At 33.4% G+C, this 17,999-nt stretch overlaps 1 protein-coding gene across 11 annotated transcripts in view; it reads right to left on the bottom strand.

Moving 5' to 3' along the window:
- LOC141398713 (neurobeachin-like) overlaps nt 1-15,944 on the bottom strand; it is a 906,809-nt gene extending 890,865 nt beyond the window's left edge. For 9 of the 11 annotated variants that reach the window (XR_012411697.1, XM_073976297.1, XM_073976293.1 and 6 more), the window contains exon 1: nt 15,641-15,944. The gene's annotated coding sequence lies outside the window, so the exon portion shown is untranslated. Of the gene's footprint in view, nt 1-15,290; nt 15,500-15,640 lie in introns of those variants that run through there. The other 2 variants (XM_073976299.1, XM_073976302.1) reach the window with 2 other exon arrangements.
- Nucleotides 15,945-17,999: the final 2,055 nt, after the last annotated feature.

Genomic DNA, 17,999 nt, shown 5'->3' with positions numbered 1-17,999 from the left:
CTTTATTTGTGATACAATTTCCAAAAGAAAACTTAATTTCCCAAAACCATAAAACATCAATGGCTTGAACAATCATTATTATCATAAAAGTCAATGAACGGTCGGTCATAAGGTAATCAAGAAAGCGGAAAACGTGTGAGGCATGTTACAAATTAGGCAGAAGCAGCAGACACGTAGTTACCATGAATGACCGACCAGTAACTAAATATGTATGTAGTTTAATGGTCGTAGAAAATACAAGTGCATTCGAAAGCAAATGGCCCCACTAAAATACACAACAATCCCCAAAGCAAAACAGAAAAAATACAAAAAATAAACAACAATAAAGAAATATGACTTCATAAATTCAAATTAAAAATGGAAGATACACAAAAGAGAAGAGTAAATATTAAAGTTAGACATATGAGGAGTTCTATTCTTATCACAGATACACATTTATGTATGTATATACAAACGTATATCATTTAATATAGCAACGAAAATGGTCTAAACGAGAGTAAAGGGCAGTTGGGGAGAGATGGAAGATTTAGGTATTAAGAGGTAATGGGCTAATTGTAATTGCAGTATTACACGTTATGAATGTTAATTAAGTCAAGCTAAAGTGGGGGAAAACACGTCGACAATAATGAGTCCAAGTGGATGCGAAGCCAAGTAATTATGGATTTCCTACAGGGTTGTCGTTGAAGGTAACATTTTCACCACAAAAATAAAATGCAAATAGCTCGAAAAAATATTCTTAAAAAATCCACGCCCATTGCCCCAATGATAGCTCGGAAAAATATTCTTAAAAAATCCACGCCCATTGCCCCAATGATAGCTCGGAAAAATATTCTTAAAAAATCCACGCCCATTGCCCCAATGATAGCTCGGAAAAATATTCTTAAAAAATCCACGCCCATTGCCCCAATGATAGCTCGGAAAAATATTCTTAAAAAATCCACGCCCATTGCCCCAATGATAGCTCGGAAAAATATTCTTAAAAAATCCACGCCCATTGCCCCAATGATAGCTCGGAAAAATATTCTTAAAAAATCCACGCCCATTGCCCCAATGATAGCTCGGAAAAATATTCTTAAAAAATCCACGCCCATTGCCCCAATGATAGCTCGGAAAAATATTCTTAAAAAATCCACGCCCATTGCCCCAATGATAGCTCGGAAAAATATTCTTAAAAAATCCACGCCCATTGCCCCAATGATAGCTCGGAAAAATATTCTTAAAAAATCCACGCCCATTGCCCCAATGATAGCTCGGAAAAATATTCTTAAAAAATCCACGCCCATTGCCCCAATGATAGCTCGGAAAAATATTCTTAAAAAATCCACGCCCATTGCCCCAATGATAGCTCGGAAAAATATTCTTAAAAAATCCACGCCCATTGCCCCAATGATAGCTCGGAAAAATATTCTTAAAAAATCCACGCCCATTGCCCCAATGATAGCTCGGAAAAATATTCTTAAAAAATCCACGCCCATTGCCCCAATGATAGCTCAAAAAAATATGCTTAAAAAATCCACGCCCATTGCCCCAATGATAGCTCGGCAAAATATTCTTGAAAAATCCACGCCCATTGCCCAATGATAGCTCGGCAAAATATTCTTGAAAAATCCACGCCCATTGCTCCAATGATAGCTCGAAAAATATTCTTAAAAAATCCACGCCCATTGCCCCAATGATAGCTCGAAAAAATATTTTTAAAAAATCCACGGCCATTGCCCCAATGATAGCTCGAAAAAATATTCTTAAAAAATCCAATTGCCCCAATGATAGCTCGAAAAAATATTCTTAAAAAATCCACGGCCATTGCCCAAATGATAGCTCGAAAAAATATTCTTAAAAAATCCACGGCCATTGCCCAAATGATAGCTCGAAAAAATATTCTTAAAAAATCCACGGCCATTGCCCCAATGATAGCTCGAAAAAATATTCTTAAAAAATCCACGCCCATTGCCCCAATGATAGCTCGAAAAAATATTCTTAAAAAATCCACGGCCATTGCCCCAATGATAGCTCGAAAAAATATTCTTAAAAAATCCAGGCCCCTTGCCCCAATGATAGCTCGAAAAAATATTCTTAAAAAATCCACGCCCATTGCCCCAATGATAGCTCGGCAAAATATTCTTAAAAAACCACGCCTATTGCCCCAATGATAGCTCTAAAAAATATTCTTAACAAATCCACGCCTATTGCCCAAATGATAGCTGGAAAAAATATTCTTAACAAATCCACGCCTATTGCCCCAATGATAGCTCGAAAAAATATTCTTAAAAAATCTACGCCCATTGCCCCAATGATAGCTCGGCAAAATATTCTTAAAAAATCTACGCCCATTGCCCCAATGATAGCTCGAAAAAATATTCTTAAAAAATCCACGCCTATTGCCCCAATGATAGCTCGAAAAAATATTCTTAAAAAATCCACGCCTATTGCCCCAATGATAGCTCGAAAAAATATTCTTAAAAAATCCACGCCCATTGCCCAAATGATAGCTCGGCAAAATATTCTTAAAAAATCCACGCCCATTGCCCAAATGATAGCTCGGCAAAATATTCTTAAAAAATCCACGCCCATTGCCCCAATGATAGCTCGAAAAAATATTCTTAAAAAATCCACGCCCATTGCCCCAATGATAGCTCGAAAAAATATTCTTAAAAAAATCCACGCCCATTGCCCCAATGATAGCTCGAAAAAATATTCTTAAAAAAATCCACGCCTATTGTCCCAATGATAGCTCGAAAAAATATTCTTAAAAAATCCACGCCTACTGCCCCAATGATAGCTTGAAAAAATATTCTTACGAAATCCACGCCCATTGCGCCAATGATAGATCAAAAAATATTCCTAAAAAATCCACGCCTATTGTCCCAATGATAGCTCGAAAAAATATTCTTAAAAAAATCCACGCCTATTGTCCCAATGATAGCTCGAAAAAATATTCTTAAAAAAATCCACGCCTATTGTCCCAATGATAGCTCGAAAAAATATTCTTAAAAAAATCCACGCCTATTGTCCCAATGATAGCTCGAAAAAATATTCTTAAAAAAATCCACGCCTATTGTCCCAATGATAGCTCGAAAAAATATTCTTAAAAAAATCCACGCCTATTGTCCCAATGATAGCTCGAAAAAATATTCTTAAAAAAATCCACGCCTATTGTCCCAATGATAGCTCGAAAAAATATTCTTAAAAAAATCCACGGCTATTGTCCCAATGATAGCTCGAAAAAATATTCTTAAAAAAATCCACGGCTATTGTCCCAATGATAGCTCGAAAAAATATTCTTAAAAAAATCCACGCCTATTGTCCCAATGATAGCTCGAAAAAATATTCTTAAAAAAATCCACGGCTATTGTCCCAATGATAGCTCAAAAAAATATTCTTAAAAAAATCCACGCCTATTGTCCCAATGATAGCTCGAAAAAATATTCTTAAAAAGATCCACGCCTATTGTCCCAATGATAGCTCAAAAAAATATTCTTAAAAAAATCCACGCCTATTGTCCCAATGATAGCTCGAAAAAATATTCTTAAAAAATCCACGCCTATTGTCCCAATGATAGCTCGAAAAAATATTCTTAAAAAAATCGACGCCTATTGTCCCAATGATAGCTCGAAAAAATATTCTTAAAAAAATCCACGCCTATTGTCCCAATGATAGCTCGAAAAAATATTCTTAAAAAAATCCACGCCTATTGTCCCAATGATAGCTCGAAAAAATATTCTTAAAAAAATCCACGCCTATTGTCCCAATGATAGCTCGAAAAAATATTCTTAAAAAAATCCACGGCTATTGTCCCAATGATAGCTCAAAAAAATATTCTTAAAAAAATCCACGCCTATTGTCCCAATGATAGCTCGAAAAAATATTCTTAAAAAGATCCACGCCTATTGTCCCAATGATAGCTCAAAAAAATATTCTTAAAAAAATCCACGCCTATTGTCCCAATGATAGCTCGAAAAAATATTCTTAAAAAATCCACGCCTATTGTCCCAATGATAGCTCGAAAAAATATTCTTAAAAAAATCCACGCCTATTGTCCCAATGATAGCTCGAAAAAATATTCTTAAAAAAATCCACGCCTATTGTCCCAATGATAGCTCGAAAAAATATTCTTAAAAAAATCCACGCCTATTGTCCCAATGATAGCTCGAAAAAATATTCTTAAAAAAATCCACGCCTATTGTCCCAATGATAGCTCGAAAAAATATTCTTAAAAAAATCCACGCCTATTGTCCCAATGATAGCTCGAAACAATATTCTTAAAAAAATCCACGGCTATTGTCCCAATGATAGCTCGAAAAAACATTCTTAAAAAAATCCACGGCTATTGTCCCAATGATAGCTCGAAAAAATATTCTTAAAAAAATCCACGCCTATTGTCCCAATGATAGCTCGAAAAAATATTGTTAAAAAAATCCACGCCTATTGTCCCAATGATAATATTCTTAAAAAAATCCACGCCTATTGTCCCAATGATAGCTCGAAAAAATATTCTTAAAAAAATCCACTCCTTTTGTCCCAATGATAGCTCGAAAAAATATTCTTAAAACAATCCACGCCTATTGTCCCAATGATAGCTCGAAAAAATATTCTTAAAAAAATCCACGCCTATTGTCCCAATGATAGCTCGAAAAAATATTTTTAAAAAAATTCACGCCTATTGTCCCAATGATAGCTCGAAAAAATATTTTTAAAAAAATCCACGCCTATTGTCCCAATGATAGCTCGAAAAAATATTTTTAAAAAAATCCACGCCTATTGTCCCAATGATAGCTCGAAAAAATATTATTAAAAAATCCACGCCCATTTCGCCAATGATAGATCGAAAAAATGTTCTCAAAAATCCACGCCCATTGCGCCAATGATAGATCGAAAAAATATTCTTAAAAAATCCACGACCATTGCCCCAATGACTGATTGAAAAAATATTCTTAAAAAATCCACGCATATTGCTTACTTCAACTTTTCTAAATATTTTTTGGTATAAAAGGGCCAAAAGTTCAACGTTAATGATGTCGCTAAGTTGTTAACCTTTTCATTAGTAATATTCATATATAAACATAAAAAACAAACAATAAAGCAAACAGGAAAAAAACACTCGACAGTAAATCTCATAAGGGGAAAAGCCGTAATTAGCCTCTTAGACAGATGGTCAGACAAATAAAAAAGTAGAAAACAAAACAGACAATAAACAACAAACAATAAGAAATAAACAAATAATGACAACCAAATTTTTCCTCTCCTCTAAATAATAAAATATAGGTAATCTTAACAACATTTAAAAGACTTGTTACTTGGCTACAAATAATAAATACCTGTTTTTTGCACTTGAAACCTTTCCCTTTCTTTAGCGGGTGTTTCGTCACCTAATCGAAGGTGTTTTGAATTTTATGTGTCAATTTTTGTTAAAGAATTTTTACTTTCATAATTACGTTTACGTTATTTGACATTTTACCAATAAACACCATATCTAAATACGTTTTCAAAAAAAAATTTCAACACAAAAGTCCGTCCATGTTAAACATTTAAAAATTAGGCACGTCGGTTTCATTTCGCGAAAAGGTAAATACTAATCATATGAGAGAGGGCAAGGAGACAGATAGACATACATATTGGCATAATTATCAAAAACAACAAAATATTACCGAATAACTGGTTGAAAAGTTGCCAGATCATTGAAATAAGCGTTAAACAAATCTATTTAGATTAGGATTTTTTGAATAAAAAACACAGCATTTTTCGACAAGAGCGTTTATATGTTTTAAATGATTCTTTATTTGGAATTCTGAAACAAATTTTTCGAGTTACCGGTAAATCGGTAACAAAAATACTTATAATTTCGGTAAGTTAATAACCAAATTAAAGTTGTCGCTAAGTCTTACCCATGTAGAACATATCGACACCTCCAAATAATAGTATGCTAAGTCTAAAAAGTGAGTTTTGCAGGAGAAGCTCTCAAAGTTTGGAAATTTTTTTAACTTCAGTACTATGCTATGTCAATATTTGTTTATAACTTCTGTTCGGATTGTCCGATCATTACCAAAATTTGACAGAATTTAAGTTAAAGGACGTTCGACACCTCCAACTAATAGTTTGCTAATTCTGAAAAGTGAGTTTTGCAGGAGAAGCTCTCAAAGTTTGGAAATTTTTTTTAACTTCAGTACTATGCTATGTCAATATTTGTTTATAACTTCTGTTCGGATTGACCGATCATTACCAAAATTTGACAGAATTTAAGTTAAAGGACGTTAAATATAAAAATGTAAAGAGCTTGAAAACATGCTAAGTCGACTTAGCACACTATTGTTTGGAGGCGTCGATATAAGGTAAACTAAACAGTTTTCCCTTTTCTAGGATAGCGTTTTTCCTTGGTCCTAAATTTTGATAATTTGCTATGAAATATGATATTTTTGCACAAAGGAAGAAAGATTCTGTTCGCAATTATTGACATTTATACTAATATTGCAGAAAAAGTTCGATATTGACCTTTTCTGCTAAAATATGTAACAAAAGTTACAAAAACCGAATATTTTTGACGCATTGAAAACAGGGTTAACAACTTCTTTGTTATTATCGCTTATAGGGTTGTCATGGATCCATGTTACATACATTTCTTAATTGCCACAGGGCCAACATTTTTTTAAGTATTTGGTTTTTTGAATATTGGGTACGGCCTTCTAAAATACTGAGGTGTTATTGTTGGTGAAATTTAAAACCGAATATTTTTGACACTCACTGTATGTAAATTCTGATGTAATGGTTATCAAGTGTTGCTTATAATGCCACTTTTTCTCTTGATTTTCACATTTTCTATCTATATCGTTAGCGTACAGTAATACCTTATATTGAGTTCATCCATTATTACACCGCCACCAATGAATTCTTGAAGGTCATCTAAATACAATGCAAACAGGAGAGGTGACAACAGTCATTCTTGTTTAGCACCCTTCGACATGTTAAAAGTTTGGGAGAGTTCTTTGCCTGTCCATACACAAAACATTGTATTTTTATACACGCTTTAAATAAATTCTATTAGTTTCGATGGCACACCAATACACCAAAACCTGATTGATACTCATTTATGTATCGTTTGATTTTTCTTAGTCCAGTTAGTCAATCTTTCATTTATTAATACCCCGATAATTAATAATCGCCTTTTTATGTATATAATGCTGCTGGTAACGAAAGTGGCATCTACTTCTTTCTCCCTTGTTGATGAGACTGTTACAGGATTTGGCTATCTCTGAAGAAATTGGTCAGAAATTGTAAAATTCGTATCGGATGCGATATTTCCCAGAGGATGCCTATGAAAATAAATTCGTAAACAAATCCAGCATTTCTGCCCATTTTGATTTAGACGCTTACCAACACTGAAAATCTTTGTACGTTAAAAAACACGAATTTAAGTATAAAATCACATTAAATAAAAAGTAAACAAAATTAATGCAAAAAGGCTTTATTAATTATATTACATAAAATATGCCAACTTTTATTTAAGTGTGAATAATTATTCCGCCTCATCTATCCCGCGTGCCATATAGCGACACACACCATACGATAGGTAATAAAAATACCTATTCGACAGTACCCGATATACAGGAATGACAGTCAAAAGTATCCGCTTCAGCTTCTTTCATTTAAGGTCCAAGGCGAAAATTAACGAAATTCAGGTAAATTTAGATAAAAAAAATAAAAATGGTTAAACAGCATCGAAACAGTGAAAATTATGCACTCTAAAAGTTTCATGAAACAAAAAAGCATTTTTTTGTTATCCTTTACAGCTTTTAGCCTTTTTGGCAAAGATTTAACTAAGTTTTCGGGGCAAGATACCGGAATTTTTCCCCATTCTTCTTGTAAGGCATATTTTAGGGTTCCTATACTTTAGATGTTACGATTTTTATATTTGTCTCCAAAATACTCCATAAATTAGCTATAGGATTCAAATCCGGGGATCGGGGAGGTGTTTGAATCACTTTTGGACAGTTGCATAGCATCCATGTTGGAAAAATATGTGATTAACCAATTCTTAGAAAGAAACTGAAGTGGATACTTTTGGCTGTGATTCACTGTAGTTCCCAAAACGTTTTGGGACTCAAAAAAGTAATATATGAAATTCCTTTTGGTGGCGTAGTACATATGGTTCTCAACGAAAGTTCGGAGAATTTGCTAATTTCTAGAGTTGGGCAATCTCGTTCCTTTTGCGGTTCGATCTTTTCCGTTCCTTTCCGCAAAAGAAACTAGGTCGTTCAGTTAGTTCCATAGTTCCTTTTAGTACCAACCTTTATATGTATACCCACACTCATACTCGTTCACTCAGTTCATATCGTTCGTGCTTCTTCTTCATCAAAACAAAAGAAAAATAAATTGTCTTCGGCTTTCTTCATGGTAGATTACAAATATTTAAAACAAATTTACAATCGTTTTGCTAATTAAAAATACTTCAATTGCTTTTTTAATTCGGCAAAGATCAGTTTAGTAAGAAATGAAAAACGAAATGACAGTATGCGATTTCTTATTCACTAATAAAAGACAGGGAGAGAGAGACAACTGATGTCAAATAAACTGATGGAACTAACTGAAAGAGAAGAGCAAAAAGAATGGGAGAAAAACAAACGAAGGAGCAAAAGGAACTAGGTGAACCGCATAGTCGGACCTAGTACCGGTCGTTCCTTTTGTGGAGTAGTTCCTTTGAACTAGTTCGTTCCGGAACGACACAACTCTACTAATTTCCAATGTAAACGAAATCCTAAAAAAGCCTGAAGCTGACAGTAAAGAAAAAATCTCTGCGTCTTCTTTTGAACATAGTGAAAGCAATGTGTTATCTGTAGATAACGATTCAAATGATTCCTTAATTATTTCCAATCTATTTGAAAAATTTAAAAAAAAAAGTGAATTCCACACAAGTTATAGATATTACTCCTAATAATAATCCACTAGATGAGGAATACATATTTCTCAAGAATAGAATTAGAATTGATACAAATCCACATGTGACAGTAATCATTTCCGATGAATCCTTGGAGGTCTTCGATGACAAATACTAATAATTTCCAGTCGCGAAGAACTTTTTTTAAAAGGTCTATGCCAGGTAAAAAAATGCCGCTAAATTTTTAGTGGGATTAGTACGTTTAAAACACATGACAATTAACAATGTGTGTTTGCTGAATTATTACGGCCAACGCCTCAGCAATACTGCTGTATTTTGTTTATATGCGAAATGCAAGTACTAAAAAACTGGTTGCGGAAAATACAAATTTGAGGTGGACATGACGGAGCGCAAGCACATTCGCTATTATACTTCACTATTAGTTGTTGCACATCCACCAAACAAATTTTTCGAAAAATCATCAGTTACGTGGGCCGGACAGAGCGGTATCAAGAAAAGAAATACTCCCCATAAAGCCGAAAAACCATCGAGATTTGAAAATTTGCTGTCGAAAAACGCAATAAGAAAATTAAAAGCTGAGGCAAGAAGTCGAAATGACCGCGACAAAGACCCCTTTCTTGACATAATAAAAATGTAAAGCGAAAAAAATTGGGAACTTTACATTCAATATACACAGTCTTACATAAGTATACGTACGCCCCATAAATCTCGGGTTTTAGAAAAAGTAATGATATTTATGATATTCCAAGTACACAGGTTTATTTCGTCTCACTAATAAACAATATTTAATACAACAAAAGTATATTCCATAATATAAATAACGGTAAATTTTACAAAAACCAAAAAATGACACTTACAAAAGTATACATACGCCCCAAGGAAATATGAGTATTATCGTAAAATTTATGGAATTAGCAGCAAAATTTATACATTTTATTGTTTTGGCGAATGTGTCTGGGTGTCCGAGATATATTTTAGGGAAAAAAAATAATTTTTGGGTGTTAAATGCTGTTATTTAATGCCAAACTTCTTGTATAGCTCGTTAAAGCGGACCCTTGCCGATTTCTTTCCGTTTTAGGTATTTGAGTATACAAAAGCCACAATATTAGTGTCAGATTATAGATTTTGATATCCTAGAAAGATTTTTAGTTGACCTTGTGCATAACACACCTTCCTGGGTGTCGATAAATTCACATTTTTCCTGGGATATCTCAGGAAGTTAATAGATTCCTCGGAATTCTTGGCGCAAATTCCATACAGAAGACCTTGAATTGTGTTTTAATATGGTGTTATATAATCCTTGGACACCAATTGAATCAGAAATGTACAATTATCCGATACTTTCCTACCTTATATTGACGGTAATGGTCATAATACGAAAACTACGCTGTTCACAGTGTAAATTTCATGCTTTTTGGTAGTGATTTTATTTTGATGCTCTGGGACCAGGTTTTTGACAGAATATTTCACATTTCTGATTCAATTGGTGTCCAAGGATTATATAACACCATATTAAAACACAATTCAAGGTCTTCTGTATGTAATTTGAGCCAAGAATTCCGAGGAATCTATTAACTTCCTGAGATATCCCAGGAAAAATGTGAATTTATCGACACCCAGGAAGGTGTGTTATGCACAAGGTCAACTAAAAAGCTTTCTAGGATATCAAAATCTATAATCTGACACTAATATTGTGGCTTTTGTATACTCAAATACCTAAAACGGAAAGAAATCGGCAAGGGTCCGCTTTAACGAGCTATACAAGAAGTTTGGCATTAAATAACGGCATTTAACACCCAAAAATTATTTTTTTCTCTAAAATATATCTCGGACACCCAGACACATTCGCCAAAACAATAAAATGTATAAATTTTGCTGCTAATTCCATAAATTTTACGAAAATACTCATATTTCCTTGGGGCGTATGTATACTTTTGTAAGTATCATTTTTTGGTTTTTGTAAAATTTACCGTTATTTATATTATGGAATATACTTTTGTTGTATTAAATATTGTTTATTAGTGAGACGAAATAAACCTGTGTACTTGGAATATCATAAATATCATTACTTTTTCTAAAACCCGATATTTATGGGGCGTACGTATACTTATGTAAGACTGTGTATTTAAAATCAAGATACATATATTTAGCAACGAACAATTAGAAATGACAAAGAATAGAAAACAAAGTATAGCCACAATATTTTTTGACGCCACTGGCAGTATTGTGCATAAATTGGAACCCAAATCGAAACGCGTTTTCTAGGAGTATGTCTGGGCTTGTAGTTCCTGTGGCCGAATGCTTTCTAAACAGTCATTATACAGGCGATATTTCTGAATTTCTTTTATATGTCGAAACATGTTATCGTAAAAATTGTGTACAGTGGATCGTTCAATAACATGTTTAATATATTGCATTATTGATAAATACTTGCATCATTGTTATATAAATTGTACCAAGAATACAACGCCTACCTATGTTATATTGCAATTATGCTGTGGGCATCTAATGAAAAACAGGAAATAACCTACGACAGCTCAAATTGGACGAAAAAGTAGTACAATTGCTTAAATGGCAGTTTTTTGTAGCAATCAATACATTGGTAACTTTTAAGCATGGCTTCAGCATATATTTATTATTTTATTAAATACCAATAATGTCATCTATTCACTGAAAGCCCTTCAGGCTTCCGAATTAGGAGAAATTAACTACACTGACAACGACAAAAGAACAATTTAGACCGACATACAAAAAAGTCCGAGCGTTGCAAATGTTTTGTGACGTAAAAAACAAACACAAGCAATGGGCAATCCTAATATTTATTTTTGTTCTAAGAAGATATAACCCTTATGCTCCTTTATGGACCAATCTGATGGGTCGTTTCATTGACAAGGACAATTCTAAGATAGCAAATAGTCCTGCGCAAAGCTATTTTAATATCACAAAAAATTCGACAAATTCACGTTTTTCCTCAGTTTTCTCAGGAAGTTAAAAGATTCCGCGGAATTCTTGGCGCAAAATTCATACAGAACGCCTTGAATTGCCTTATAGTATGGTCGGATAAAATCCTTGGGCCTCAATTGAATCAGAAACATTCTGTTACAAACCTCCTGCCAAAGCTTCAAAATATTGACACTACCAAAAAAGCATGAAATTTATACTGTGAACATATCGTTTTCGTATTATGATCACTACCGTCACTATAGGGGCGAAAAGTTTCGGATAACACTGTGCAACATTTTTGAAGTGACCTTGTGCAAACAATTCGAACTGAGGATTTTTTGAAAGTACAGATCCAAACGACAAGAAACCCTAGTTGGATTTTGTTGTGTCAGATCCAGCTCGGATTTTATGGCCCCATCTAAACATGGTTAAATACTGAGTTTTTAAAGAAATTCGGAGCTATATCTCTGAAACCAATGCGAATCTTCTTCTGACCTCTGAAGCAAATTTGTAGATAAGGACAAGAATAAAATATTTGGAAAAATAATGAACTCGAAAATCTACACTTATTGCCTCAAATTTTAAAATATATGCAAAAATTCCACAATTTTTATACATTTCGCACCGTATCTCCAAAACCGTTAATTTTTTCTGAATATTTTCTTTTGGAAAAAGGTTCCCAGGAATGTAATACACAACTCTTCAGAACATGTCATTGTTGTAAAATGCCTCTATGCCATTGTTTTCAGTATATTTTTCAACGACGATTTAATAAAAATGTCAATAATAGCTCTGTTCCAGAACTAAAAAGTTTTTACAATTTTTACCACTTTTATACATTTTGCGTTCCCGTACACAAAATTTATATGAAAATCGTTTACGACTTTTACAACTTTTACGACTTTTACCACTTTATAAAGTACGGGAACAGGCCAAATGTAGTGAAATCCGTAATGCGAGAATAAACTCTTGGTGCGAACTGTGTTTGAAATACATGTTGTAAAAGATATGATGGAAAATAGCGCTGAAACAACATGAAGTAAGAATTTTAGAGTTTCAGAATGTTCTAAAGAATTGTTGAGAACTTTATTTGGAAGATTTTTGCAAAAGGTTACTTGCTTCAACTCCCAATAGTTTAGCCGATACTGACCAGAATTTCAGCAATTATGTGCAATTTTATAGATTTTGATGCCCTAGATGGAGTTTTTCTTATGTGGTTTTTTCAAAAGATATGTTCTACTAGTTTAGGGCTACAATATTGCTAAAGACAGCAAGGCCAAATTCCTATTCGTTTCTGAGAAAAAGGCCTGATAAATCCAAAAAAGTGTAGATTTAGCTCGGTTTAGATGAGGCCATAAAATCCGAACTGGATCTGACAGGACAAAACCCTACTAGGGTTTCTGTAGTCTATATATGTACTTTCAGCAAATTCATACTAGAAGTTGTTTGCATTTTCAGTGTTGCATAGTGTAATTGTACGTTTCTGGTTCAATTGATGTCCAAGGATTGCATCGGACTATATTACAAGGCAATTCAAGGCCTTCTATATGTAATTTGCGCCAAGAAGTCCGTGAAATCTATTCTCTGCCTTAGCATTCTAAAGAAAAGCTCGCATTTATGGATGTTCAGGAAGGTATACAGTGCCCAGGAACAACTTCAAAGCTTTGTAGGGTCTCAAGATTTGGTTCCTTTTTCTTAGATTATTCGCAATTGCTCCATAAAACACAGCTCTTCTGATGTTATTACTCTCTTAGATGTAATTTGTACAGTCAAACACCTTCACAATTTTCAGGATCTCTTGTTCTCCGCTGCTTTTTAAGCACTTTAAAACTGCTACCACCAACTATGTATATTACAATTATATTCATACCACTTCTGCTTGAGGGTCTTTTATAAACATATGCACTCGAAGTAGACTTGTTTGTTATGTATTATTCAAACAAATTTGATTCTCCCCTGGATTAAACTGCACCTTAGCGAAAGTTTTTAAATCGTTATAGGAATATATTTGAACGATACAATGAACTGACGGCACGGACACAAAATACTCTGAAACGGCCTTGGTCGAAAATCTTTTATTTCGATGAGACACCTTTTCGATCGTATCAAAGTGAATTACCCCCGTAGCCATAAGGTGAGGGTATAAAAAATTCCAGATTTTTTGGTCTACACAACACGTGTATCCAAGCTATGCAGGAAAAAAACACACAAATCTGGCACCTTTTAGTCAAAACCGTGGAATAAATAAGCAGTTCTCACGCACAGCGCCACACATACACACGACCAAAACAATTTACTACTATTGTTGCTGGTTTTGTGTGCTCTGTTGGGCGAGTTGTGCAAACGAAAAGGGAGTAAACACGAGAACGAAAAAACAATCTCAAAGATTGATGTCGATGGAGTAACTCTCTTTGGAGAGTAAAACCGAAACAAAAATATACACTCAATAACACACTAACAATGCTGCAGCACGAACGAAAAAAGAACGTCATGAAGGTGTAATATTGTTGTTATTACTACCATTATTATCGTTTTGTTGTTGTTGTTGCGGCTGGCGCTGTGCTGCAGGTTTTGTATAATCCAATAAAATAAAAATTGCTCATGACAAGTGGAAAAAATGTAAAACACACAAATCTTGGCAATACGTTGAGAAATAGGGAAAATAAATAAACTAGGATTTTGGGCAACTTTTATTTTAAAAGTAGACGAGATTTAATGTTTGCTGAGAGTCAAAATAATGTTTGCTTTATGCTTCAGTTATTTTGTGAGAAAACTGCCATAACCTCACATTCATAGTGTCATTAAAAACCGGTATAGGTAAATGTATTTTGGCTTAATTTACTGGGATTCATTCATATCTACTTCTTCGGGTAAAACACCCTTCATTGGGAGTAAAGCAGGCTGGTTGGTATTCGGCGTGTTAATTATCCAATAATTTTGTTGTATTTTCCTCCAGAAAATATGACTTGTTTTGTTGCCAAAGTGGAAACTAAATTTCACATTCAAGAATATTGGAAAAATCAATGAATGGGCACACAACAACAAAACACGTTACACACAGTAAAGGAAAAATATAAGTTACGGCACACAATTTCACAACAATAATAATAACATCAACCACTATTTTGTACAACAATCCGAGTAGATTTTGATAGGGAGGAGGGCAATGATGACAAAAACAGCAGGCAGGATTTTTGGTCCAACAAAATAAAAGATAAAACTCCCCTAACTCCCAACATCACAAGGATCAACATAACACATACGGTCAGACACTTGGCAAATAAAACAACCATATCAAATTATCTTATACGAATTCTTTGGCAAACAAAATTTTCAATACTATATTTATTATTTTCTTGTTTTCCTTTAAGCCACTTTTTTTTGCAATTTTGCTTCCTTTTTCAATTTGCTTTGGTTATACTCTTCGTTCTACACGTTTTGCAACATTCACACCACATACACTTTGCACTTGATTCCTAGTTTTGGGAAGTTACATGAATATTTCCCCAAAATGTATTCCACATTTTTTGTATTTATTTTTTAATATTTTTGATGAAAAACAAAATTCTACAACTTTATTTATTCTCCAAATTATTTGCAAACACTTGTGCACACAAAACCAACACGCACACACATTCATATTTTAATTCTACTTCTACTTTTTTCTTATGGTTTGTCACAAAAATTCTTTTGCTTCTTCTTCTTCTTTGCGGTGGACGTTTTCTTACAAGATTCTTATAAGCCACCATTTGGGGGGAGAACATTTTCTTGTTTTTCCTTTACACTTCAAAAATTGACATTAGTAATCACCTTTTTCTTTGCAAATTTCCCTTTTTGGAGATTTATTGGCCAGACACGATTTTTGTTGTTTTGCTTCTTGGCCCAACAGAAAAATACTTTTTTTTAATTTCTTTTGTTTAATTTCTTTTTTTCTTTCACACACAATAAATGAATGATAAGCGTCGAACAACAATTCGTTTTATCCGAAATTCATTTTGAAGTGCATATGATTTTTATTCCTCATGAATCCTGGACATAAACGACGACGATTTAAATACGCATCCGTTCCGTTGTTCTGACATTCACGAAATTTTTTCCACGACTGTTGTGTTATTGCGTGTTTTCACTGTTTGTTGGGGCCATCTACCAGATTTTGAGAGAGAAACACACGAATTTAACTCTCTTGTGAGAGTAGATTTTTTGTGGAACATAACAGGGTAGTTGCAATTACTGATGCCATGTATCGTAAACTAGAAGGTGGTTAATATCCAATGGTAAGTCTTTAATGCGAACGTATAGATTATGGCAATAATATAGATGGCGTTAGCAGTACAAACAAATACAATAGAAAAACATACTCGTTTATGTGCCAGTGTAAATCAAACCCGTTCTTGGGTATTGATTTGGTTACGAAGTTTTTCGGCAAATCACACACACGCGACCCGAACGCAAAGTAAGTGCTGTTTTACATTTAAGCGACTTGTCTTACGATTTTTTGTCTGCTCTTTGTGGTGGTTATTCTTGTTAGGCAGAGTTGCAAAACATAGTAAGAGAAATTGAAACAAAATTTAGTTTTGCAATGAATTTTGTCCATAAAAAATCATTTAAAGCATAAAATGATTATTTGTTATAAGCATTTTAAAATTTGTATAACATATTTTTATAAAATACCTTCTTTTTACATTAAGTATTTTTAACAAAATGTACACTTGGTACCATGTTACAAAAAAATGCAACCCTGTGTGTGAAATTTACGAAGATGAGCAAAGAGGAGACAAAAAATCGTAAGACAAGTCGCTTAAATGTAAAACAGCACTAAGAGAGCAAATGTTTTGATTTTTTTACTTCAGTTTTGTACTGAATGTCATGCAAGCAGGTTGATGCTGCTTTATTTGTTTTTTTGGGTACACTGAAAAGATTTTGCAGTTGTACAGCAAATATGTGGAGGGAAGAATTTGAAAATGATTTTTTGTTTTGTATTAATATTTTTAATGACGCAGAATGCCTCGTCTGCAATGCAACAATAAAAAATGTACATATATCCATCTTACCTTAGGCGTCATTATAATACGCATACAAAATATCATTTAATGACGGGAAATGTGCGAAAAAAATAATATGAGTTGATAATTTTCACTGTGCGGTTGAAATCGACGTTGTTTAACAATTTTTATTTTTTTATCTAAATTTACCCGAATTTCGTTAATTTTATTTTATTATATTTAAGTTAAGACCCTAATGTACAAATATAAAAAGAACGAAATCGCAATCATTAATCAACTCTTAGCAATCGCAGTTTTAATAAAAGAAACTGAAGTGGATACTTTTGACTGTGATTCACTGCATATTATTTTTACTTTTAGTCATACAAAGCGAACGCGCCAACAATATATTTTTTAGTATTAATTTTTTTTTAATTTATTAATCGAGCTTTTTTATGATCTATAATGCAAATGAAAAATGCAAATGTTTGGCTCTGAACGCTAACACGCCGTGACAACTTTTTTCCTGTGTTTTTCATTTCATACTCAATATGAAAATCATCACCCTGTTCTGTTCTGTCAGTGTAATTTTACCCACACATAAACAATTTAAGCGCTCGCTCTTCTTGGTCGGCTATGGTGTAAATTCGGTTTTTAAAAAATTTAACTAGTCCGAAGCTTCTAAACTTTTTCGGTTTTATTTTTTTTTTTTTAATTTGTCGATGCTCAGACTAGCACGATTTCAACATGGCGACGTCAAGTTTATAGGCGAGGGGCATGAAGTAGTGAAACCCATGTACATGGTTTTCTGTGTTTGTTGTGTTGCCTCTTCTTGTTATTCGTTGCAAGATCTTTTCTTTCATTTTCTTTCAATTTTATTTTCTCAAGCAAACGTTAACAGTAAAACAAGCATAAAAAGATTTAATAAAAAACATTTAATTAATGAAATAGTGAAAATTTAACTATTAATTATTAATGTTAATTATTTTGATGATTGTTTTTGTTTTTTCGAACTTTTTATTGTTAATAAAACAAGTGTTTTTCGAGCTTGAGGTCATTTTCGTTATATTTATTTCATTTTCCCATATTTCGAAATTCTATGAATTTCATCTTTCCAAAATTTCCTGAAGATGAAATTCATAGAATTGAATATAACGAAAAAGATCTCAAGCTCGAAAAATACTTGT

The sequence above is a fragment of the Musca autumnalis genome, unplaced genomic scaffold (assembly GCF_047663935.1).
Source record: "Musca autumnalis isolate F117 unplaced genomic scaffold, ASM4766393v1 scaffold_3, whole genome shotgun sequence".
In the NCBI taxonomy this organism is placed as follows: domain Eukaryota; kingdom Metazoa; phylum Arthropoda; class Insecta; order Diptera; family Muscidae; genus Musca; species Musca autumnalis.
This window is presented reverse-complemented; position numbering and strand designations above follow the sequence as displayed.